Raw genomic sequence first — 25,815 nt, 5'->3', positions numbered from 1 at the left:
ACTTGACAGATGTGAGTACATTAATAAACATTGCGAGAAAACAGATAAAAAGTAAGAGAAAATGAAGTGTCTCCCGCATATCAATGAGAAACACAATGAGTATTAAGAGGGGTCCGGAGCATCGCACAATGAAAATTTCCGCATGCACTGAATAATCCCGATAATAACTAAGCCACTGTCCTGTGGTCGGTACTCTTTCACTGTTTATGCAGATTGTGAGTGAGCTGGAATATGGAACTGTAACCGCTCAGAACAAGACTACGTCCCCCGAGCCTAGAAATAAGGGGTACCGAAGACTAAGACAGAGTTAAGCTCACAGGAATAACGGACGCTGACCTTGAAACGTTGAAACGCTCTTTCTCGTCGTAGAGCAGTGCTGGAGAAGAGAACCTGAGGGATGCGTTGACGCTGGGGTAAAACAAAGAAACGGGGATTCTCTGACTAGCCGCAAAGGTTCACCACGTGACAGTAAGGTTCGTGACGCGAGGATTTCTCGGCGCGTGCACGTGGAGCATGATGGTTGTGATGATGATCCTGGAATGGTTGGAATCTACCTACCACAGAGGGAGCTCCGCGAAGGGTCAGGTGACTAATATTCAGAAAATTTTTGGGACAACTTGTCTTCATTGTGTCAAGAAAAAAAAACACGGCCTGCGTGGAAGGCGCTGCACAGTCATAGCGAAAGCAAGAAGAGCGGCCTTTCAGAGCCTTTTCAAAACACTCATTGGGTAACTACTGCAACCACACTTGCTTGATACCCAAGAGGGCATTAATATTAATTTTTTTGGTAGTAGGCCGGCATTTGCTATGCTATTTTTTGTCATTCTTCGTAGAAGCGTGGTATCCGCTAAACACGGAATTTTGTGCCAACTGTACATGCAGTGGGTGACGACGATGAAGAATCATGTGTGAAGTAGGTATGCGCCACAGTTATTAGGGGAACAAAAACAAGCTTTTGTAATGGGCTGTAGCATCGGACGGCCAACTCGTTACGCTATTCGCATTCTTCGACGACTGGTTGCTATTTCGCTGTTTTGAAACGCTTTATAAATCGCATTAACGCGATGTCTTTCTCGGCAACAAATCTGCCCAAGGAAAGTTTGCCAGCATGTCACAAGTACCGGTGTAGCTCCATGGTAGTATACTGGGATGGCACCCAGCGGGCGAGATTTCGAGCCCCATTGTGGCATTGGTGATATTTTTTTTCTAATTTCACGTGGTGTGGTTTCAGCGGCGGCTGCGGTGGCGGACAACTGCGCATGGCCCGAGTTCTGATCTCAGAACAACTTTCAGAGGCGTGTTTCAACTTTCAGAGGCAGAGGCGTGTTTCGTGGCACCCATCGCAACCTCGTCGGCGCTGCGCCTCGTAACAGTGTGTGAGAGAAGACATCTCGGCTCTTCGAGTCCCTAAGCTCTCGGCCCCAGTGCGGAATTTGTAACGCGTCTATTTCTGTGCTGTACATAAACCTTGCCTTTACTCACTGTCGTCTCCTCCACTCGTCTATCAGCTCAGCGCAGAAGCAGCCGCTAGCTGAGTAACACACGCTACCAAACGGCTGGTAACTTAAATGGCGGAGTTCTGAGGAGTGGCTCCTTCAGGATCGTGTTGGCGTCACTGTCTTCGTAGCAAGGGTGGAGAAGTGTAGTTCTCCTGCAAAAGAAAAAAAAAAACTGAGAACAACGCAGGCGAAAGTGAGCTTCCCATTTGATAATGCATTAGGTTATATATGGGAGACGAGACTTCTTGAAACTTATAAAGAGCGCCAGTGCGAGAAATATGCATTGATTTACCTTGACGCAATGAGTGAATTGGACTGGAAGTACGCACGTTGTGCTAGACAAAAGCGGTATCCTATACACGACACCATGGATGAGCACATGTGACGACTTCTTTCGTGCACTTTTCATTTTCCCTAGTTCTATTCCCTCGGCCGCGGTTCAGGCACATTATGTCGACCAATACGTTTGGAGGCTGGGTGCTATGAGCGCTGTCTACGGTAAACGCATCGTTTATCTAACTGGTGTTAGCTCCGAAAGGACTGTTGTTCAGGTCACCTTGGTGGAAGAGCTCCAGTCTGAAAACCGTTTTTTTTTTATGCACCCGCTGCCCTGTTGCATTCATCGAAATGTGGACGCCTTGTTCAGGAATCAAACCAAAGACATGGTGTGCGTGCCAACTCCTAAGATCGCAGTGAGTAGCCAGTGAAATGACGTAGCGAATGACTGCGCCGAACCAGTCACTATGACCAAAGCGGCAATTTGTGACCAATCCTATTGCGACTAAATTGGCTCTACCACTGGTACCAGTGAACGAACCTTCATTCTGCAACGTAAAATAGCGGTGTGTCCGGGGTGCTTACCAGAGTTCCCGCCAATCTGAGTGACCTGCTTTCTCAAAGCTAATGAAGGCGTAGTCAAACAGGTGGTGCCGCTGACCAATTAGTAATTGTTGCGCCACCTTTTGCTCACCGAGTTGCATGCGTGTGTGCTTGAACAGCGCTAAGTAAACCCCGCATAGACAGCAAGCCCGCCACGTTGCCAGGGTCACCCGAGGATTCAAGCTTCCGACCCGGCACAGATTGCACACAGTATGGTCAAGCATTAACCGAGACTATGCAAGGTAGAGACAAAGCGAAGCCTCGACCAATGGGTTACAGGTTTTTAGTAAACAACCGTCGCTAAGTAGGAAGAGACAGGATCTATGGAGGTCGCTTTTGTGCTGCCACAATGTTTGTAGAATATCACAAACAAGTGAATGAAATTTGAAGTATTAAGTGTTACGTTAAGGCGTGCAAGATAATGATTTGCAGTTTGGTAGTTTATAGTCAACCTAGTGTGTTGGTTAAGCTTCGGAAACTGCCAGAAATCAGTGTTACCGTGACCAAGAGACCTGAGGAAATGCCACAAAATTCAATACTAAGGGAAAAGTCAACACTAAAGCGGCCAGCGATGCAACCTCAAAATTTCTGCGTTCTATGCTTTGGATGCATCACGCCGTATAAAGTTAACAGAATTCCACAATCGAAGTAGTCATTTGTTGTTTCGATATAAAGCCGTTCAGTGACACCAGATCAAGGTAGAGATGTCAAAATTTCAAACGTACAACATTTGGTGGGGGAGGGTGTGACTGAAAATAGACAACAATTTGCCACGCCAGTTGAAACACATGTGAATGTTTGCCACTAGATTTTTAGGTGCATGGTCCTCTAGCTGTAGCGTTCGTTCTCGACTTGACAGATGTGAGTACATTAATAAACATTGCGAGAAAACAGATAAAAAGTAAGAGAAAATGAAGTGTCTCCCGCATATCAATGAGAAACACAATGAGTATTAAGAGGGGTCCGGAGCATCGCACAATGAAAATTTCCGCATGCACTGAATAATCCCGATAATAACTAAGCCACTGTCCTGTGGTCGGTACTCTTTCACTGTTTATGCAGATTCTGAGTGAGCTGGAATATGGAACTGTAACCGCTCAGAACAAGACTACGTCCCCCGAGCCTAGAAATAAGGGGTACCGAAGACTAAGACAGAGTTAAGCTCACAGGAATAACGGACGCTGACCTTGAAACGTTGAAACGCTCTTTCTCGTCGTAGAGCAGTGCTGGAGAAGAGAACCTGAGGGATGCGTTGACGCTGGGGTAAAACAAAGAAACGGGGATTCTCTGACTAGCCGCAAAGGTTCACCACGTGACAGTAAGGTTCGTGACGCGAGGATTTCTCGGCGCGTGCACGTGGAGCATGATGGTTGTGATGATGATCCTGGAATGGTTGGAATCTACCTACCACAGAGGGAGCTCCGCGAAGGGTCAGGTGACTAATATTCAGAAAATTTTTGGGACAACTTGTCTTCATTGTGTCAAGAAAAAAAAACACGGCCTGCGTGGAAGGCGCTGCACAGTCATAGCGAAAGCAAGAAGAGCGGCCTTTCAGAGCCTTTTCAAAACACTCATTGGGTAACTACTGCAACCACACTTGCTTGATACCCAAGAGGGCATTAATATTAATTTTTTTGGTAGTAGGCCGGCATTTGCTATGCTATTTTTGTCATTCTTCGTAGAAGCGTGGTATCCGCTAAACACGGAATTTTGTGCCAACTGTACATGCAGTGGGTGACGACGATGAAGAATCATGTGTGAAGTAGGTATGCGCCACAGTTATTAGGGGAACAAAAACAAGCTTTTGTAATGGGCTGTAGCATCGGACGGCCAACTCGTTACGCTATTCGCATTCTTCGACGACTGGTTGTTATTTCGCTGTTTTGAAACGCTTTATAAATCGCATTAACGCGATGTCTTTCTCGGCAACAAATCTGCCCAAGGAAAGTTTGCCAGCATGTCACAAGTACCGGTGTAGCTCCATGGTAGTATACTGGGATGGCACCCAGCGGGCGAGATTTCGAGCCCCATTGTGGCATTGGTGATATTTTTTTTTCTAATTTCACGTGGTGTGGTTTCACCGGCGGCTGCGGTGGCGGACAACTGCGCATGGCCCGAGTTCTGATCTCAGAACAACTTTCAGAGGCGTGTTTCAACTTTCAGAGGCAGAGGCGTGTTTCGTGGCACCCATCGCAACCTCGTCGGCGCTGCGCCTCGTAACAGTGTGTGAGAGAAGACATCTCGGCTCTTCGAGTCCCTAAGCTCTCGGCCCCAGTGCGGAATTTGTAACGCGTCTATTTCTGTGCTGTACATAAACCTTGCCTTTACTCACTGTCGTCTCCTCCGCTCGTCTATCAGCTCAGCGCAGAAGCAGCCGCTAGCTGAGTAACACACGCTACCAAACGGCTGGTAACTTAAATGGCGGAGTTCTGAGGAGTGGCTTCTTCAGGATCGTGTTGGCGTCACTGTCTTCGTAGCAAGGGTGGAGAAGTGTAGTTCTCCTGCAAAAGAAAAAAAAAACTGAGAACAACGCAGGCGAAAGTGAGCTTCCCATTTGATAATGCATTAGGTTATATATGGGAGACGAGACTTCTTGAAACTTATAAAGAGCGCCAGTGCGAGAAATATGCATTGATTTACCTTGACGCAATGAGTGAATTGGACTGGAAGTACGCACGTTGTGCTAGACAAAAGCGGTATCCTATACACGACACCATGGATGAGCACATGTGACGACTTCTTTCGTGAACTTTTCATTTTCCCTAGTTCTATTCCCTCGGCCGCGGTTCAGGCACATTATGTCGACCAATACGTTTGGAGGCTGGGTGCTATGAGCGCTGTCTACGGTAAACGCATCGTTTATCTAACTGGTGTTAGCTCCGAAAGGACTGTTGTTCAGGTCACCTTGGTGGAAGAGCTCCAGTCTGAAAACCGTTTTTTTTTTTATGCACCCGGTGCCCTCTTGCATTCATCGAAATGTGGACGCCTTGTTCAGGAATCAAACCAAAGACATGGTGTGCGTGGCAACTCCTAAGTTCGCAGCGAGTAGCCAGTGAAATGACGTTGCGAATGACTGCGCCTAACCAGTCACTATGACCAAAGCGGCAATTTGTGACCAATCCTATTGCGACTAAATTGGCTCTACCACTGGTACCAGTGAACGAACCTTCATTCTGCAACGTAAAATAGCGGTGTGTCCGGGGTGCTTACCAGAGTTCCCGCCAATCTGAGTGACCTGCTTTCTCAAAGCTAATGAAGGCGTAGTCAAACAGGTGGTGCCGCTGACCAATTAGTAATTGTTGCGCCACCTTTTGCTCACCGAGTTGCATGCGTGTGTGCTTGAACAGCGCTAAGTAAACCCCGCATAGACAGCAAGCCCGCCACGTTGCCAGGGTCACCCGAGGATTCAAGCTTCCGACCCGGCACGGATTGCACACAGTATGGTCAAGCATTAACCGAGACTATGCAAGGTAGAGACAAAGCGAAGCCTCGACCAATGGGTTACAGGTTTTTAGTAAACAACCGTCGCTAAGTAGGAAGAGACAGGATCTATGGAGGTCGCTTTTGTGCTGCCACAATGTTTGTAGAATATCACAAACAAGTGAATGAAATTTGAAGTATTAAGTGTTACGTTAAGACGTGCAAGATAATGATTTGCAGTTTGGTAGTTTATAGTCAACCTAGTGTGTCGGTTAAGCTTCGGAAACTGCCAGAAATCAGTGTTACCGTGACCAAGAGACCTGAGGAAATGCCAGAAAATTCAATACTAAGGGAAAAGTCAACACAGAAAGCGGCCAGCGATGCAACCTCAAAATTTCTGCGTTCTATGCTTTGGATGCATCACGCCGTATAAAGTTAACAGAATTCCACAATCGAAGTAGTCATTTGTTGTTTCGATATGAAGCCGTTCAGTGACACCAGATCAAGGTAGCGATTTAAAAATTTCAAACGTACAACATTTGGTGGGGGAGGGTGTGACTGAAAATAGACAACAATTTGCCACGCCAGTTGAAACACATGTGAATGTTTGCCACTAGATTTTTAGGTGCATGGTCCTCTAGCTGTAGCGTTCGTTCTCGACTTGACAGATGTGAGTACATTAATAAACATTGCGAGAAAACAGATAAAAAGTAAGAGAAAATGAAGTGTCTCCCGCATATCAATGAGAAACACAATGAGTATTAAGAGGGGTCCGGAGCATCGCACAATGAAAATTTCCGCATGCACTGAATAATCCCGATAATAACTAAGCCACTGTCCTGTGGTCGGTACTCTTTCACTGTTTATGCAGATTCTGAGTGAGCTGGAATATGGAACTGTAACCGCTCAGAACAAGACTACGTCCCCCGAGCCTAGAAATAAGGGGTACCGAAGACTAAGACAGAGTTCAGCTCACAGGAATAACGGACGCTGACCTTGAAACGTTGAAACGCTCTTTCTCGTCGTAGAGCAGTGCTGGAGAAGAGAACCTGAGGGATGCGTTGACGCTGGGGTAAAAAAAAGAAACGGGGATTCTCTGACTAGCCGCAAAGGTTCACCACGTGACAGTAAGGTTCGTGACGCGAGGATTTCTCGGCGCGTGCACGTGGAGCATGATGGTTGTGATGATGATCCTGGAATGGTTGGAATCTACCTACCACAGAGGGAGCTCCGCGAAGGGTCAGGTGACTAATATTCAGAAAATTTTTGGGACAACTTGTCTTCATTGTGTCAAGAAAAAAAAACACGGCCTGCGTGGAAGGCGCTGCACAGTCATAGCGAAAGCAAGAAGAGCGGCCTTTCAGAGCCTTTTCAAAACACTCATTGGGTAACTACTGCAACCACACTTGCTTGATACCCAAGAGGGCATTAATATTAATTTTTTTGGTAGTAGGCCGGCATTTGCTATGCTATTTTTTGTCATTCTTCGTAGAAGCGTGGTATCCGCTAAACACGGAATTTTGTGCCAACTGTACATGCAGTGGGTGACGACGATGAAGAATCATGTGTGAAGTAGGTATGCGCCACAGTTATTAGGGGAACAAAAACAAGCTTTTGTAATGGGCTGTAGCATCGGACGGCCAACTCGTTACGCTATTCGCATTCTTCGACGACTGGTTGTTATTTCGCTGTTTTGAAACGCTTTATAAATCGCATTAACGCGATGTCTTTCTCGGCAACAAATCTGCCCAAGGAAAGTTTGCCAGCATGTCACAAGTACCGGTGTAGCTCCATGGTAGTATACTGGGATGGCACCCAGCGGGCGAGATTTCGAGCCCCATTGTGGCATTGGTGATATTTTTTTTTTCTAATTTCACGTGGTGTGGTTTCACCGGCGGCTGCGGTGGCGGACAACTGCGCATGGCCCGAGTTCTGATCTCAGAACAACTTTCAGAGGCGTGTTTCAACTTTCAGAGGCAGAGGCGTGTTTCGTGGCACCCATCGCAACCTCGTCGGCGCTGCGCCTCGTAACAGTGTGTGAGAGAAGACATCTCGGCTCTTCGAGTCCCTAACCTCTCGGCCCCAGTGCGGAATTTGTAACGCGTCTATTTCTGTGCTGTACATAAACCTTGCCTTTACTCACTGTCGTCTCCTCCGCTCGTCTATCAGCTCAGCGCAGAAGCAGCCGCTAGCTGAGTAACACACGCTACCAAACGGCTGGTAACTTAAATGGCGGAGTTCTGAGGAGTGGCTTCTTCAGGATCGTGTTGGCGTCACTGTCTTCGTAGCAAGGGTGGAGAAGTGTAGTTCTCCTGCAAAAGAAAAAAAAAACTGAGAACAACGCAGGCGAAAGTGAGCTTCCCATTTGATAATGCATTAGGTTATATATGGGAGACGAGACTTCTTGAAACTTATAAAGAGCGCCAGTGCGAGAAATATACATTGATTTACCTTGACGCAATGAGTGAATTGGACTGGAAGTACGCACGTTGTGCTAGACAAAAGCGGTATCCTATACACGACACCATGGATGAGCACATGTGACGACTTCTTTCGTGCACTTTTCATTTTCCCTAGTTCTATTCCCTCGGCCGCGGTTCAGGCACATTATGTCGACCAATACGTTTGGAGGCTGGGTGCTATGAGCGCTGTCTACGGTAAACGCATCGTTTATCTAACTGGTGTTAGCTCCGAAAGGACTGTTGTTCAGGTCACCTTGGTGGAAGAGCTCCAGTCTGAAAACCGTTTTTTTTTTTTTATGCACCCGGTGCCCTCTTGCATTCATCGAAATGTGGACGCCTTGTTCAGGAATCAAACCAAAGACATGGTGTGCGTGGCAACTCCTAAGTTCGCAGCGAGTAGCCAGTGAAATGACGTAGCGAATGACTGCGCCTAACCAGTCACTATGACCAAAGCGGCAATTTGTGACCAATCCTATTGCGACTAAATTGGCTCTACCACTGGTACCAGTGAACGAACCTTCATTCTGCAACGTAAAATAGCGGTGTGTCCGGGGTGCTTACGAGAGTTCCCGCCAATCTGAGTGACCTGCTTTCTCAAAGCTAATGAAGGCGTAGTCAAACAGGTGGTGCCGCTGACCAATTAGTAATTATTGCGCCACCTTTTGCTCACCGAGTTGCATGCGTGTGTGCTTGAACAGCGCTAAGTAAACCCCGCATAGACAGCAAGCCCGCCACGTTGCCAGGGTCACCCGAGGATTCAAGCTTCCGACCCGGCACGGATTGCACACAGTATGGTCAAGCATTAACCGAGACTATGCAAGGTAGAGACAAAGCGAAGCCTCGACCAATGGGTTACAGGTTTTTAGTAAACAACCGTCGCTAAGTAGGAAGAGACAGGATCTATGGAGGTCGCTTTTGTGCTGCCATAATGTTTGTAGAATATCACAAACAAGTGAATGAAATTTGAAGTATTAAGTGTTACGTTAAGACGTGCAAGATAATGATTTGCAGTTTGGTAGTTTATAGTCAACCTAGTGTGTTGGTTAAGCTTCGGAAACTGCCAGAAATCAGTGTTACCGTGACCAAGAGACCTGAGGAAATGCCAGAAAATTCAATACTAAGGGAAAAGTCAACACAGAAAGCGGCCAGCGATGCAACCTCAAAATTTCTGCGTTCTATGCTTTGGATGCATCACGCCGTATAAAGTTAACAGAATTCCACAATCGAAGTAGTCATTTGTTGTTTCGATATGAAGCCGTTCAGTGACACCAGATCAAGGTAGCGATTTAAAAATTTCGAACGTACAACATTTGGTGGTGGAGGGTGTGACTGAAAATAGACAACAATTTGCCACGCCAGTTGAAACACATGTGAATGTTTGCCACTAGATTTTTAGGTGCATGGTCCTCTAGCTGTAGCGTTCGTTCTCGACTTGACAGATGTGAGTACATTAATAAACATTGCGAGAAAACAGATAAAAAGTAAGAGAAAATGAAGTGTCTCCCGCATATCAATGAGAAACACAATGAGTATTAAGAGGGGTCCGGAGCATCGCACAATGAAAATTTCCGCATGCACTGAATAATCCCGATAATAACTAAGCCACTGTCCTGTGGTCGGTACTCTTTCACTGTTTATGCAGATTCTGAGTGAGCTGGAATATGGAACTGTAACCGCTCAGAACAAGACTACGTCCCCCGAGCCTAGAAATAAGGGGTACCGAAGACTAAGACAGAGTTAAGCTCACAGGAATAACGGACGCTGACCTTGAAACGTTGAAACGCTCTTTCTCGTCGTAGAGCAGTGCTGGAGAAGAGAACCTGAGGGATGCGTTGACGCTGGGGTAAAACAAAGAAACGGGGATTCTCTGACTAGCCGCAAAGGTTCACCACGTGACAGTAAGGTTCGTGACGCGAGGATTTCTCGGCGCGTGCACGTGGAGCATGATGGTTGTGATGATGATCCTGGAATGGTTGGAATCTACCTACCACAGAGGGAGCTCCGCGAAGGGTCAGGTGACTAATATTCAGAAAATTTTTGGGACAACTTGTCTTCATTGTGTCAAGAAAAAAAAACACGGCCTGCGTGGAAGGCGCTGCACAGTCATAGCGAAAGCAAGAAGAGCGGCCTTTCAGAGCCTTTTCAAAACACTCATTGGGTAACTACTGCAACCACACTTGCTTGATACCCAAGAGGGCATTAATATTAATTTTTTTGGTAGTAGGCCGGCATTTGCTATGCTATTTTTTGTCATTCTTCGTAGAAGCGTGGTATCCGCTAAACACGGAATTTTGTGCCAACTGTACATGCAGTGGGTGACGACGATGAAGAATCATGTGTGAAGTAGGTATGCGCCACAGTTATTAGGGGAACAAAAACAAGCTTTTGTAATGGGCTGTAGCATCGGACGGCCAACTCGTTACGCTATTCGCATTCTTCGACGACTGGTTGTTATTTCGCTGTTTTGAAACGCTTTATAAATCGCATTAACGCGATGTCTTTCTCGGCAACAAATCTGCCCAAGGAAAGTTTGCCAGCATGTCACAAGTACCGGTGTAGCTCCATGGTAGTATACTGGGATGGCACCCAGCGGGCGAGATTTCGAGCCCCATTGTGGCATTGGTGATATTTTTTTTTCTAATTTCACGTGGTGTGGTTTCACCGGCGGCTGCGGTGGCGGACAACTGCGCATGGCCCGAGTTCTGATCTCAGAACAACTTTCAGAGGCGTGTTTCAACTTTCAGAGGCAGAGGCGTGTTTCGTGGCACCCATCGCAACCTCGTCGGCGCTGCGCCTCGTAACAGTGTGTAAGAGAAGACATCTCGGCTCTTCGAGTCCCTAAGCTCTCGGCCCCAGTGCGGAATTTGTAACGCGTCTATTTCTGTGCTGTACATAAACCTTGCCTTTACTCACTGTCGTCTCCTCCGCTCGTCTATCAGCTCAGCGCAGAAGCAGCCGCTAGCTGAGTAACACACGCTACCAAACGGCTGGTAACTTAAATGGCGGAGTTCTGAGGAGTGGCTCCTTCAGGATCGTGTTGGCGTCACTGTCTTCGTAGCAAGGGTGGAGAAGTGTAGTTCTCCTGCAAAAGAAAAAAAAACTGAGAACAACGCAGGCGAAAGTGAGCTTCCCATTTGATAATGCATTAGGTTATATATGGGAGACGAGACTTCTTGAAACTTATAAAGAGCGCCAGTGCGAGAAATATGCATTGATTTACCTTGACGCAATGAGTGAATTGGACTGGAAGTACGCACGTTGTGCTAGACAAAAGCGGTATCCTATACACGACACCATGGATGAGCACATGTGACGACTTCTTTCGTGCACTTTTCATTTTCCCTAGTTCTATTCCCTCGGCCGCGGTTCAGGCACATTATGTCGACCAATACGTTTGGAGGCTGGGTGCTATGAGCGCTGTCTACGGTAAACGCATCGTTTATCTAACTGGTGTTAGCTCCGAAAGGACTGTTGTTCAGGTCACCTTGGTGGAAGAGCTCCAGTCTGAAAACCGTTTTTTTTTTATGCACCCGCTGCCCTGTTGCATTCATCGAAATGTGGACGCCTTGTTCAGGAATCAAACCAAAGACATGGTGTGCGTGGCAACTCCTAAGATCGCAGCGAGTAGCCAGTGAAATGACGTAGCGAATGACTGCGCCGAACCAGTCACTATGACCAAAGCGGCAATTTGTGACCAATCCTATTGCGACTAAATTGGCTCTACCACTGGTACCAGTGAACGAACCTTCATTCTGCAACGTAAAATAGCGGTGTGTCCGGGGTGCTTACCAGAGTTCCCGCCAATCTGAGTGACCTGCTTTCTCAAAGCTAATGAAGGCGTAGTCAAACAGGTGGTGCCGCTGACCAATTAGTAATTGTTGCGCCACCTTTTGCTCACCGAGTTGCATGCGTGTGTGCTTGAACAGCGCTAAGTAAACCCCGCATAGACAGCAAGCCCGCCACGTTGCCAGGGTCACCCGAGGATTCAAGCTTCCGACCCGGCACAGATTGCACACAGTATGGTCAAGCATTAACCGAGACTATGCAAGGTAGAGACAAAGCGAAGCCTCGACCAATGGGTTACAGGTTTTTAGTAAACAACCGTCGCTAAGTAGGAAGAGACAGGATCTATGGAGGTCGCTTTTGTGCTGCCACAATGTTTGTAGAATATCACAAACAAGTGAATGAAATTTGAAGTATTAAGTGTTACGTTAAGACGTGCAAGATAATGATTTGCAGTTTGGTAGTTTATAGTCAACCTAGTGTGTCGGTTAAGCTTCGGAAACTGCCAGAAATCAGTGTTACCGTGACCAAGAGACCTGAGGAAATGCCAGAAAATTCAATACTAAGGGAAAAGTCAACACAGAAAGCGGCCAGCGATGCAACCTCAAAATTTCTGCGTTCTATGCTTTGGATGCATCACGCCGTATAAAGTTAACAGAATTCCACAATCGAAGTAGTCATTTGTTGTTTCGATATGAAGCCGTTCAGTGACACCAGATCAAGGTAGCGATTTAAAAATTTCAAACGTACAACATTTGGTGGGGGAGGGTGTGACTGAAAATAGACAACAATTTGCCACGCCAGTTGAAACACATGTGAATGTTTGCCACTAGATTTTTAGGTGCATGGTCCTCTAGCTGTAGCGTTCGTTCTCGACTTGACAGATGTGAGTACATTAATAAACATTGCGAGAAAACAGATAAAAAGTAAGAGAAAATGAAGTGTCTCCCGCATATCAATGAGAAACACAATGAGTATTAAGAGGGGTCCGGAGCATCGCACAATGAAAATTTCCGCATGCACTGAATAATCCCGATAATAACTAAGCCACTGTCCTGTGGTCGGTACTCTTTCACTGTTTATGCAGATTCTGAGTGAGCTGGAATATGGAACTGTAACCGCTCAGAACAAGACTACGTCCCCCGAGCCTAGAAATAAGGGGTACCGAAGACTAAGACAGAGTTCAGCTCACAGGAATAACGGACGCTGACCTTGAAACGTTGAAACGCTCTTTCTCGTCGTAGAGCAGTGCTGGAGAAGAGAACCTGAGGGATGCGTTGACGCTGGGGTAAAAAAAAGAAACGGGGATTCTCTGACTAGCCGCAAAGGTTCACCACGTGACAGTAAGGTTCGTGACGCGAGGATTTCTCGGCGCGTGCACGTGGAGCATGATGGTTGTGATGATGATCCTGGAATGGTTGGAATCTACCTACCACAGAGGGAGCTCCGCGAAGGGTCAGGTGACTAATATTCAGAAAATTTTTGGGACAACTTGTCTTCATTGTGTCAAGAAAAAAAAACACGGCCTGCGTGGAAGGCGCTGCACAGTCATAGCGAAAGCAAGAAGAGCGGCCTTTCAGAGCCTTTTCAAAACACTCATTGGGTAACTACTGCAACCACACTTGCTTGATACCCAAGAGGGCATTAATATTAATTTTTTTGGTAGTAGGCCGGCATTTGCTATGCTATTTTTTGTCATTCTTCGTAGAAGCGTGGTATCCGCTAAACACGGAATTTTGTGCCAACTGTACATGCAGTGGGTGACGACGATGAAGAATCATGTGTGAAGTAGGTATGCGCCACAGTTATTAGGGGAACAAAAACAAGCTTTTGTAATGGGCTGTAGCATCGGACGGCCAACTCGTTACGCTATTCGCATTCTTCGACGACTGGTTGTTATTTCGCTGTTTTGAAACGCTTTATAAATCGCATTAACGCGATGTCTTTCTCGGCAACAAATCTGCCCAAGGAAAGTTTGCCAGCATGTCACAAGTACCGGTGTAGCTCCATGGTAGTATACTGGGATGGCACCCAGCGGGCGAGATTTCGAGCCCCATTGTGGCATTGGTGATATTTTTTTTTTCTAATTTCACGTGGTGTGGTTTCACCGGCGGCTGCGGTGGCGGACAACTGCGCATGGCCCGAGTTCTGATCTCAGAACAACTTTCAGAGGCGTGTTTCAACTTTCAGAGGCAGAGGCGTGTTTCGTGGCACCCATCGCAACCTCGTCGGCGCTGCGCCTCGTAACAGTGTGTGAGAGAAGACATCTCGGCTCTTCGAGTCCCTAACCTCTCGGCCCCAGTGCGGAATTTGTAACGCGTCTATTTCTGTGCTGTACATAAACCTTGCCTTTACTCACTGTCGTCTCCTCCGCTCGTCTATCAGCTCAGCGCAGAAGCAGCCGCTAGCTGAGTAACACACGCTACCAAACGGCTGGTAACTTAAATGGCGGAGTTCTGAGGAGTGGCTTCTTCAGGATCGTGTTGGCGTCACTGTCTTCGTAGCAAGGGTGGAGAAGTGTAGTTCTCCTGCAAAAGAAAAAAAAAACTGAGAACAACGCAGGCGAAAGTGAGCTTCCCATTTGATAATGCATTAGGTTATATATGGGAGACGAGACTTCTTGAAACTTATAAAGAGCGCCAGTGCGAGAAATATACATTGATTTACCTTGACGCAATGAGTGAATTGGACTGGAAGTACGCACGTTGTGCTAGACAAAAGCGGTATCCTATACACGACACCATGGATGAGCACATGTGACGACTTCTTTCGTGCACTTTTCATTTTCCCTAGTTCTATTCCCTCGGCCGCGGTTCAGGCACATTATGTCGACCAATACGTTTGGAGGCTGGGTGCTATGAGCGCTGTCTACGGTAAACGCATCGTTTATCTAACTGGTGTTAGCTCCGAAAGGACTGTTGTTCAGGTCACCTTGGTGGAAGAGCTCCAGTCTGAAAACCGTTTTTTTTTTTTATGCACCCGGTGCCCTCTTGCATTCATCGAAATGTGGACGCCTTGTTCAGGAATCAAACCAAAGACATGGTGTGCGTGGCAACTCCTAAGTTCGCAGCGAGTAGCCAGTGAAATGACGTAGCGAATGACTGCGCCTAACCAGTCACTATGACCAAAGCGGCAATTTGTGACCAATCCTATTGCGACTAAATTGGCTCTACCACTGGTACCAGTGAACGAACCTTCATTCTGCAACGTAAAATAGCGGTGTGTCCGGGGTGCTTACGAGAGTTCCCGCCAATCTGAGTGACCTGCTTTCTCAAAGCTAATGAAGGCGTAGTCAAACAGGTGGTGCCGCTGACCAATTAGTAATTATTGCGCCACCTTTTGCTCACCGAGTTGCATGCGTGTGTGCTTGAACAGCGCTAAGTAAACCCCGCATAGACAGCAAGCCCGCCACGTTGCCAGGGTCACCCGAGGATTCAAGCTTCCGACCCGGCACGGATTGCACACAGTATGGTCAAGCATTAACCGAGACTATGCAAGGTAGAGACAAAGCGAAGCCTCGACCAATGGGTTACAGGTTTTTAGTAAACAACCGTCGCTAAGTAGGAAGAGACAGGATCTATGGAGGTCGCTTTTGTGCTGCCATAATGTTTGTAGAATATCACAAACAAGTGAATGAAATTTGAAGTATTAAGTGTTACGTTAAGACGTGCAAGATAATGATTTGCAGTTTGGTAGTTTATAGTCAACCTAGTGTGTTGGTTAAGCTTCGGAAACTGCCAGAAATCAGTGTTACCGTGACCAAGAGTCCTGAGGAAATGCCAGAAAATTCAATACTAAGGGAAAAGTCAACACAGAAAGCGGCCAGCGATGCAACCTCAAAATTTCTGCGTTCTATGCTTTGGATGCATCACGCCGTATAAAGTTAACAGAATTCCACAATCGAAGTAGTCATTTGTTGTTTCGATATGAAGCCGTTCAGTGACACCAGATCAAGGTAGCGATTTAAAAATTTCAAACGTACAACATTTGGTGGTGGAGGGTGTGACTGAAAATAGACAACAATTTGCCACGCCAGTTGAAACACATGTGAATGTTTGCCACTAGATTTTTAGGTGCATGGTCCTCTAGCTGTAGCGTTCGTTCTCGACTTGACAGATGTGAGTACATTAATAAACATTGCGAGAAAACAGATAAAAAGTAAGAGAAAATGAAGTGTCTCCCGCATATCAATGAGAAACACAATGAGTATTAAGAGGGGTCCGGAGCATCGCACAATGAAAATTTCCGCATGCACTGAATAATCCCGATAATAACTAAGCCACTGTCCTGTGGTCGGTACTCTTTCACTGTTTATGCAGATTCTGAGTGAGCTGGAATATGGAACTGTAACCGCTCAGAACAAGACTACGTCCCCCGAGCCTAGAAATAAGGGGTACCGAAGACTAAGACAGAGTTAAGCTCACAGGAATAACGGACGCTGACCTTGAAACGTTGAAACGCTCTTTCTCGTCGTAGAGCAGTGCTGGAGAAGAGAACCTGAGGGATGCGTTGACGCTGGGGTAAAACAAAGAAACGGGGATTCTCTGACTAGCCGCAAAGGTTCACCACGTGACAGTAAGGTTCGTGACGCGAGGATTTCTCGGCGCGTGCACGTGGAGCATGATGGTTGTGATGATGATCCTGGAATGGTTGGAATCTACCTACCACAGAGGGAGCTCCGCGAAGGGTCAGGTGACTAATATTCAGAAAATTTTTGGGACAACTTGTCTTCATTGTGTCAAGAAAAAAAAACACGGCCTGCGTGGAAGGCGCTGCACAGTCATAGCGAAAGCAAGAAGAGCGGCCTTTCAGAGCCTTTTCAAAACACTCATTGGGTAACTACTGCAACCACACTTGCTTGATACCCAAGAGGGCATTAATATTAATTTTTTTGGTAGTAGGCCGGCATTTGCTATGCTATTTTTTGTCATTCTTCGTAGAAGCGTGGTATCCGCTAAACACGGAATTTTGTGCCAACTGTACATGCAGTGGGTGACGACGATGAAGAATCATGTGTGAAGTAGGTATGCGCCACAGTTATTAGGGGAACAAAAACAAGCTTTTGTAATGGGCTGTAGCATCGGACGGCCAACTCGTTACGCTATTCGCATTCTTCGACGACTGGTTGTTATTTCGCTGTTTTGAAACGCTTTATAAATCGCATTAACGCGATGTCTTTCTCGGCAACAAATCTGCCCAAGGAAAGTTTGCCAGCATGTCACAAGTACCGGTGTAGCTCCATGGTAGTATACTGGGATGGCACCCAGCGGGCGAGATTTCGAGCCCCATTGTGGCATTGGTGATATTTTTTTTTCTAATTTCACGTGGTGTGGTTTCACCGGCGGCTGCGGTGGCGGACAACTGCGCATGGCCCGAGTTCTGATCTCAGAACAACTTTCAGAGGCGTGTTTCAACTTTCAGAGGCAGAGGCGTGTTTCGTGGCACCCATCGCAACCTCGTCGGCGCTGCGCCTCGTAACAGTGTGTAAGAGAAGACATCTCGGCTCTTCGAGTCCCTAAGCTCTCGGCCCCAGTGCGGAATTTGTAACGCGTCTATTTCTGTGCTGTACATAAACCTTGCCTTTACTCACTGTCGTCTCCTCCGCTCGTCTATCAGCTCAGCGCAGAAGCAGCCGCTAGCTGAGTAACACACGCTACCAAACGGCTGGTAACTTAAATGGCGGAGTTCTGAGGAGTGGCTCCTTCAGGATCGTGTTGGCGTCACTGTCTTCGTAGCAAGGGTGGAGAAGTGTAGTTCTCCTGCAAAAGAAAAAAAAACTGAGAACAACGCAGGCGAAAGTGAGCTTCCCATTTGATAATGCATTAGGTTATATATGGGAGACGAGACTTCTTGAAACTTATAAAGAGCGCCAGTGCGAGAAATATGCATTGATTTACCTTGACGCAATGAGTGAATTGGACTGGAAGTACGCACGTTGTGCTAGACAAAAGCGGTATCCTATACACGACACCATGGATGAGCACATGTGACGACTTCTTTCGTGCACTTTTCATTTTCCCTAGTTCTATTCCCTCGGCCGCGGTTCAGGCACATTATGTCGACCAATACGTTTGGAGGCTGGGTGCTATGAGCGCTGTCTACGGTAAACGCATCGTTTATCTAACTGGTGTTAGCTCCGAAAGGACTGTTGTTCAGGTCACCTTGGTGGAAGAGCTCCAGTCTGAAAACCGTTTTTTTTTTTATGCACCCGCTGCCCTGTTGCATTCATCGAAATGTGGACGCCTTGTTCAGGAATCAAACCAAAGACATGGTGTGCGTGGCAACTCCTAAGATCGCAGCGAGTAGCCAGTGAAATGACGTAGCGAATGACTGCGCCGAACCAGTCACTATGACCAAAGCGGCAATTTGTGACCAATCCTATTGCGACTAAATTGGCTCTACCACTGGTACCAGTGAACGAACCTTCATTCTGCAACGTAAAATAGCGGTGTGTCCGGGGTGCTTACCAGAGTTCCCGCCAATCTGAGTGACCTGCTTTCTCAAAGCTAATGAAGGCGTAGTCAAACAGGTGGTGCCGCTGACCAATTAGTAATTGTTGCGCCACCTTTTGCTCACCGAGTTGCATGCGTGTGTGCTTGAACAGCGCTAAGTAAACCCCGCATAGACAGCAAGCCCGCCACGTTGCCAGGGTCACCCGAGGATTCAAGCTTCCGACCCGGCACAGATTGCACACAGTATGGTCAAGCATTAACCGAGACTATGCAAGGTAGAGACAAAGCGAAGCCTCGACCAATGGGTTACAGGTTTTTAGTAAACAACCGTCGCTAAGTAGGAAGAGACAGGATCTATGGAGGTCGCTTTTGTGCTGCCACAATGTTTGTAGAATATCACAAACAAGTGAATGAAATTTGAAGTATTAAGTGTTACGTTAAGGCGTGCAAGATAATGATTTGCAGTTTGGTAGTTTATAGTCAACCTAGTGTGTTGGTTAAGCTTCGGAAACTGCCAGAAATCAGTGTTACCGTGACCAAGAGACCTGAGGAAATGCCACAAAATTCAATACTAAGGGAAAAGTCAACACTAAAGCGGCCAGCGATGCAACCTCAAAATTTCTGCGTTCTATGCTTTGGATGCATCACGCCGTATAAAGTTAACAGAATTCCACAATCGAAGTAGTCATTTGTTGTTTCGATATAAAGCCGTTCAGTGACACCAGATCAAGGTAGAGATGTCAAAATTTCAAACGTACAACATTTGGTGGGGGAGGGTGTGACTGAAAATAGACAACAATTTGCCACGCCAGTTGAAACACATGTGAATGTTTGCCACTAGATTTTTAGGTGCATGGTCCTCTAGCTGTAGCCTTCGTTCTCGACTTGACAGATGTGAGTACATTAATAAACATTGCGAGAAAACAGATAAAAAGTAAGAGAAAATGAAGTGTCTCCCGCATATCAATGAGAAACACAATGAGTATTAAGAGGGGTCCGGAGCATCGCACAATGAAAATTTCCGCATGCACTGAATAATCCCGATAATAACTAAGCCACTGTCCTGTGGTCGGTACTCTTTCACTGTTTATGCAGATTCTGAGTGAGCTGGAATATGGAACTGTAACCGCTCAGAACAAGACTACGTCCCCCGAGCCTAGAAATAAGGGGTACCGAAGACTAAGACAGAGTTAAGCTCACAGGAATAACGGACGCTGACCTTGAAACGTTGAAACGCTCTTTCTCGTCGTAGAGCAGTGCTGGAGAAGAGAACCTGAGGGATGCGTTGACGCTGGGGTAAAACAAAGAAACGGGGATTCTCTGACTAGCCGCAAAGGTTCACCACGTGACAGTAAGGTTCGTGACGCGAGGATTTCTCGGCGCGTGCACGTGGAGCATGATGGTTGTGATGATGATCCTGGAATGGTTGGAATCTACCTACCACAGAGGGAGCTCCGCGAAGGGTCAGGTGACTAATATTCAGAAAATTTTTGGGACAACTTGTCTTCATTGTGTCAAGAAAAAAAAACACGGCCTGCGTGGAAGGCGCTGCACAGTCATAGCGAAAGCAAGAAGAGCGGCCTTTCAGAGCCTTTTCAAAACACTCATTGGGTAACTACTGCAACCACACTTGCTTGATACCCAAGAGGGCATTAATATTAATTTTTTTGGTAGTAGGCCGGCATTTGCTATGCTATTTTTTGTCATTCTTCGTAGAAGCGTGGTATCCGCTAAACACGGAATTTTGTGCCAACTGTACATGCAGTGGGTGACGACGATGAAGAATCATGTGTGAAGTAGGTATGCGCCACAGTTATTAGGGGAACAAAAACAAGCTTTTGTAATGGGCTGTAGCATCGGACGGCCAACTCGTTACGCTATTCGCATTCTTCGACGACTGGTTGTTATTTCGCTGTTTTGAAACGCTTTATAAATCGCATTAACGCGATGTCTTTCTCGGCAACAAATCTGCCCAAGGAAAGTTTGCCAGCATGTCACAAGTACCGGTGTAGCTCCATGGTAGTATACTGGGATGGCACCCAGCGGGCGAGATTTCGAGCCCCATTGTGGCATTGGTGATATTTTTTTTTCTAATTTCACGTGGTGTGGTTTCACCGGCGGCTGCGGTGGCGGACAACTGCGCATGGCCCGAGTTCTGATCTCAGAACAACTTTCAGAGGCGTGTTTCAACTTTCAGAGGCAGAGGCGTGTTTCGTGGCACCCATCGCAACCTCGTCGGCGCTGCGCCTCGTAACAGTGTGTGAGAGAAGACATCTCGGCTCTTCGAGTCCCTAAGCTCTCGGCCCCAGTGCGGAATTTGTAACGCGTCTATTTCTGTGCTGTACATAAACCTTGCCTTTACTCACTGTCGTCTCCTCCGCTCGTCTATCAGCTCAGCGCAGAAGCAGCCGCTAGCTGAGTAACACACGCTACCAAACGGCTGGTAACTTAAATGGCGGAGTTCTGAGGAGTGGCTTCTTCAGGATCGTGTTGGCGTCACTGTCTTCGTAGCAAGGGTGGAGAAGTGTAGTTCTCCTGCAAAAGAAAAAAAAAACTGAGAACAACGCAGGCGAAAGTGAGCTTCCCATTTGATAATGCATTAGGTTATATATGGGAGACGAGACTTCTTGAAACTTATAAAGAGCGCCAGTGCGAGAAATATGCATTGATTTACCTTGACGCAATGAGTGAATTGGACTGGAAGTACGCACGTTGTGCTAGACAAAAGCGGTATCCTATACACGACACCATGGATGAGCACATGTGACGACTTCTTTCGTGAACTTTTCATTTTCCCTAGTTCTATTCCCTCGGCCGCAGTTCAGGCACATTATGTCGACCAATACGTTTGGAGGCTGGGTGCTATGAGCGCTGTCTACGGTAAACGCATCGTTTATCTAACTGGTGTTAGCTCCGAAAGGACTGTTGTTCAGGTCACCTTGGTGGAAGAGCTCCAGTCTGAAAACCGTTTTTTTTTTTATGCACCCGGTGCCCTCTTGCATTCATCGAAATGTGGACGCCTTGTTCAGGAATCAAACCAAAGACATGGTGTGCGTGGCAATTCCTAAGTTCGCAGCGAGTAGCCAGTGAAATGACGTAGCGAATGACTGCGCCTAACCAGTCACTATGACCAAAGCGGCAATTTGTGACCAATCCTATTGCGACTAAATTAGCTCTACCACTGGTACCAGTGAACGAACCTTCATTCTGCAACGTAAAATAGCGGTGTGTCCGGGGTGCTTACCAGAGTTCCCGCCAATCTGAGTAACCTGCTTTCTCAAAGCTAATGAAGGCGTAGTCAAACAGGTGGTGCCGCTGACCAATTAGTAATTGTTGCGCCACCTTTTGCTCACCGAGTTGCATGCGTGTGTGCTTGAACAGCGCTAAGTAAACCCCGCATAGACAGCAAGCCCGCCACGTTGCCAGGGTCACCCGAGGATTCAAGCTTCCGACCCGGCACGGATTGCACACAGTATGGTCAAGCATTAACCGAGACTATGCAAGGTAGAGACAAAGCGAAGCCTCGACCAATGGGTTACAGGTTTTTAGTAAACAACCGTCGCTAAGTAGGAAGAGACAGGATCTATGGAGGTCGCTTTTGTGCTGCCACAATGTTTGTAGAATATCACAAACAAGTGAATGAAATTTGAAGTATTAAGTGTTACGTTAAGACGTGCAAGATAATGATTTGCAGTTTGGTAGTTTATAGTCAACCTAGTGTGTCGGTTAAGCTTCGGAAACTGCCAGAAATCAGTGTTACCGTGACCAAGAGACCTGAGGAAATGCCAGAAAATTCAATACTAAGGGAAAAGTCAACACAGAAAGCGGCCAGCGATGCAACCTCAAAATTTCTGCGTTCTATGCTTTGGATGCATCACGCCGTATAAAGTTAACAGAATTCCACAATCGAAGTAGTCATTTGTTGTTTCGATATGAAGCCGTTCAGTGACACCAGATCAAGGTAGCGATTTAAAAATTTCAAACGTACAACATTTGGTGGGGGAGGGTGTGACTGAAAATAGACAACAATTTGCCACGCCAGTTGAAACACATGTGAATGTTTGCCACTAGATTTTTAGGTGCATGGTCCTCTAGCTGTAGCGTTCGTTCTCGACTTGACAGATGTGAGTACATTAATAAACATTGCGAGAAAACAGATAAAAAGTAAGAGAAAATGAAGTGTCTCCCGCATATCAATGAGAAACACAATGAGTATTAAGAGGGGTCCGGAGCATCGCACAATGAAAATTTCCGCATGCACTGAATAATCCCGATAATAACTAAGCCACTGTCCTGTGGTCGGTACTCTTTCACTGTTTATGCAGATTCTGAGTGAGCTGGAATATGGAACTGTAACCGCTCAGAACAAGACTACGTCCCCCGAGCCTAGAAATAAGGGGTACCGAAGACTAAGACAGAGTTCAGCTCACAGGAATAACGGACGCTGACCTTGAAACGTTGAAACGCTCTTTCTCGTCGTAGAGCAGTGCTGGAGAAGAGAACCTGAGGGATGCGTTGACGCTGGGGTAAAACAAAGAAACGGGGATTCTCTGACTAGCCGCAAAGGTTCACCACGTGACAGTAAGGTTCGTGACGCGAGGATTTCTCGGCGCGTGCACGTGGAGCATGATGGTTGTGATGATGATCCTGGAATGGTTGGAATCTACCTACCACAGAGGGAGCTCCGCGAAGGGTCAGGTGACTAATATTCAGAAAATTTTTGGGACAACTTGTCTTCATTGTGTCAAGAAAAAAAAACACGGCCTGCGTGGAAGGCGCTGCACAGTCATAGCGAAAGCAAGAAGAGCGGCCTTTCAGAGCCTTTTCAAAACACTCATTGGGTAACTACTGCAACCACACTTGCTTGATACCCAAGAGGGCATTAATATTAATTTTTTTGGTAGTAGGCCGGCATTTGCTATGCTATTTTTTGTCATTCTTCGTAGAAGCGTGGTATCCGCTAAACACGGAATTTTGTGCCAACTGTACATGCAGTGGGTGACGACGATGAAGAATCATGTGTGAAGTAGGTATGCGCCACAGTTATTAGGGGAACAAAAACAAGCTTTTGTAATGGGCTGTAGCATCGGACGGCCAACTCGTTACGCTATTCGCATTCTTCGACGACTGGTTGTTATTTCGCTGTTTTGAAACGCTTTATAAATCGCATTAACGCGATGTCTTTCTCGGCAACAAATCTGCCCAAGGAAAGTTTGCCAGCATGTCACAAGTACCGGTGTAGCTCCATGGTAGTATACTGGGATGGCACCCAGCGGGCGAGATTTCGAGCCCCATTATGGCATTGGTGATATTTTTTTTTCTAATTTCACGTGGTGTGGTTTCACCGGCGGCTGCGGTGGCGGACAACTGCGCATGGCCCGAGTTCTGATCTCAGAACAACTTTCAGAGGCGTGTTTCAACTTTCAGAGGCAGAGGCGTGTTTCGTGGCACCCATCGCAACCTCGTCGGCGCTGCGCCTCGTAACAGTGTGTGAGAGAAGACATCTCGGCTCTTCGAGTCCCTAAGCTCTCGGCCCCAGTGCGGAATTTGTAACGCGTCTATTTCTGTGCTGTACATAAACCTTGCCTTTACTCACTGTCGTCTCCTCCGCTCGTCTATCAGCTCAGCGCAGAAGCAGCCGCTAGCTGAGTAACACACGCTACCAAACGGCTGGTAACTTAAATGGCGGAGTTCTGAGGAGTGGCTTCTTCAGGATCGTGTTGGCGTCACTGTCTTCGTAGCAAGGGTGGAGAAGTGTAGTTCTCCTGCAAAAGAAAAAAAAAACTGAGAACAACGCAGGCGAAAGTGAGCTTCCCATTTGATAATGCATTAGGTTATATATGGGAGACGAGACTTCTTGAAACTTATAAAGAGCGCCAGTGCGAGAAATATACATTGATTTACCTTGACGCAATGAGTGAATTGGACTGGAAGTACGCACGTTGTGCTAGACAAAAGCGGTATCCTATACACGACACCATGGATGAGCACATGTGACGACTTCTTTCGTGCACTTTTCATTTTCCCTAGTTCTATTCCCTCGGCCGCGGTTCAGGCACATTATGTCGACCAATACGTTTGGAGGCTGGGTGCTATGAGCGCTGTCTACGGTAAACGCATCGTTTATCTAACTGGTGTTAGCTCCGAAAGGACTGTTGTTCAGGTCACCTTGGTGGAAGAGCTCCAGTCTGAAAACCGTTTTTTTTTTTTATGCACCCGGTGCCCTCTTGCATTCATCGAAATGTGGACGCCTTGTTCAGGAATCAAACCAAAGACATGGTGTGCGTGGCAACTCCTAAGTTCGCAGCGAGTAGCCAGTGAAATGACGTAGCGAATGACTGCGCCTAACCAGTCACTATGACCAAAGCGGCAATTTGTGACCAATCCTATTGCGACTAAATTGGCTCTACCACTGGTACCAGTGAACGAACCTTCATTCTGCAACGTAAAATAGCGGTGTGTCCGGGGTGCTTACGAGAGTTCCCGCCAATCTGAGTGACCTGCTTTCTCAAAGCTAATGAAGGCGTAGTCAAACAGGTGGTGCCGCTGACCAATTAGTAATTATTGCGCCACCTTTTGCTCACCGAGTTGCATGCGTGTGTGCTTGAACAGCGCTAAGTAAACCCCGCATAGACAGCAAGCCCGCCACGTTGCCAGGGTCACCCGAGGATTCAAGCTTCCGACCCGGCACGGATTGCACACAGTATGGTCAAGCATTAACCGAGACTATGCAAGGTAGAGACAAAGCGAAGCCTCGACCAATGGGTTACAGGTTTTTAGTAAACAACCGTCGCTAAGTAGGAAGAGACAGGATCTATGGAGGTCGCTTTTGTGCTGCCACAATGTTTGTAGAATATCACAAACAAGTGAATGAAATTTGAAGTATTAAGTGTTACGTTAAGACGTGCAAGATAATGATTTGCAGTTTGGTAGTTTATAGTCAACCTAGTGTGTTGGTTAAGCTTCGGAAACTGCCAGAAATCAGTGTTACCGTGACCAAGAGACCTGAGGAAATGCCAGAAAATTCAATACTAAGGGAAAAGTCAACACAGAAAGCGGCCAGCGATGCAACCTCAAAATTTCTGCGTTCTATGCTTTGGATGCATCACGCCGTATAAAGTTAACAGAATTCCACAATCGAAGTAGTCATTTGTTGTTTCGATATGAAGCCGTTCAGTGACACCAGATCAAGGTAGCGATTTAAAAATTTCAAACGTACAACATTTGGTGGTGGAGGGTGTGACTGAAAATAGACAACAATTTGCCACGCCAGTTGAAACACATGTGAATGTTTGCCACTAGATTTTTAGGTGCATGGTC

General features: G+C 46.8%; 1 long non-coding RNA gene across 1 annotated transcript; it reads right to left on the bottom strand.

Moving 5' to 3' along the window:
* Window positions 1-1,576: 1,576 nt before the first annotated feature.
* Window positions 1,577-24,254, bottom strand: LOC142777186 (uncharacterized). The gene is made up of 8 exons (XR_012887966.1): window positions 24,092-24,254; window positions 20,862-21,030; window positions 17,634-17,802; window positions 14,403-14,571; window positions 11,174-11,342; window positions 7,942-8,110; window positions 4,711-4,879; window positions 1,577-1,651 (listed from the first exon to the last, which is right to left on the bottom strand). It is a non-coding gene; the product is annotated as an uncharacterized LOC142777186 (long non-coding RNA).
* Window positions 24,255-25,815: the final 1,561 nt, after the last annotated feature.

Source organism: Rhipicephalus microplus, chromosome X (assembly GCF_043290135.1).
Source record: "Rhipicephalus microplus isolate Deutch F79 chromosome X, USDA_Rmic, whole genome shotgun sequence".
NCBI lineage: Eukaryota > Metazoa > Arthropoda > Arachnida > Ixodida > Ixodidae > Rhipicephalus > Rhipicephalus microplus.
Note: the sequence above shows the minus strand (reverse complement) of the source record. Positions and strands in the feature narration are given on the sequence as shown.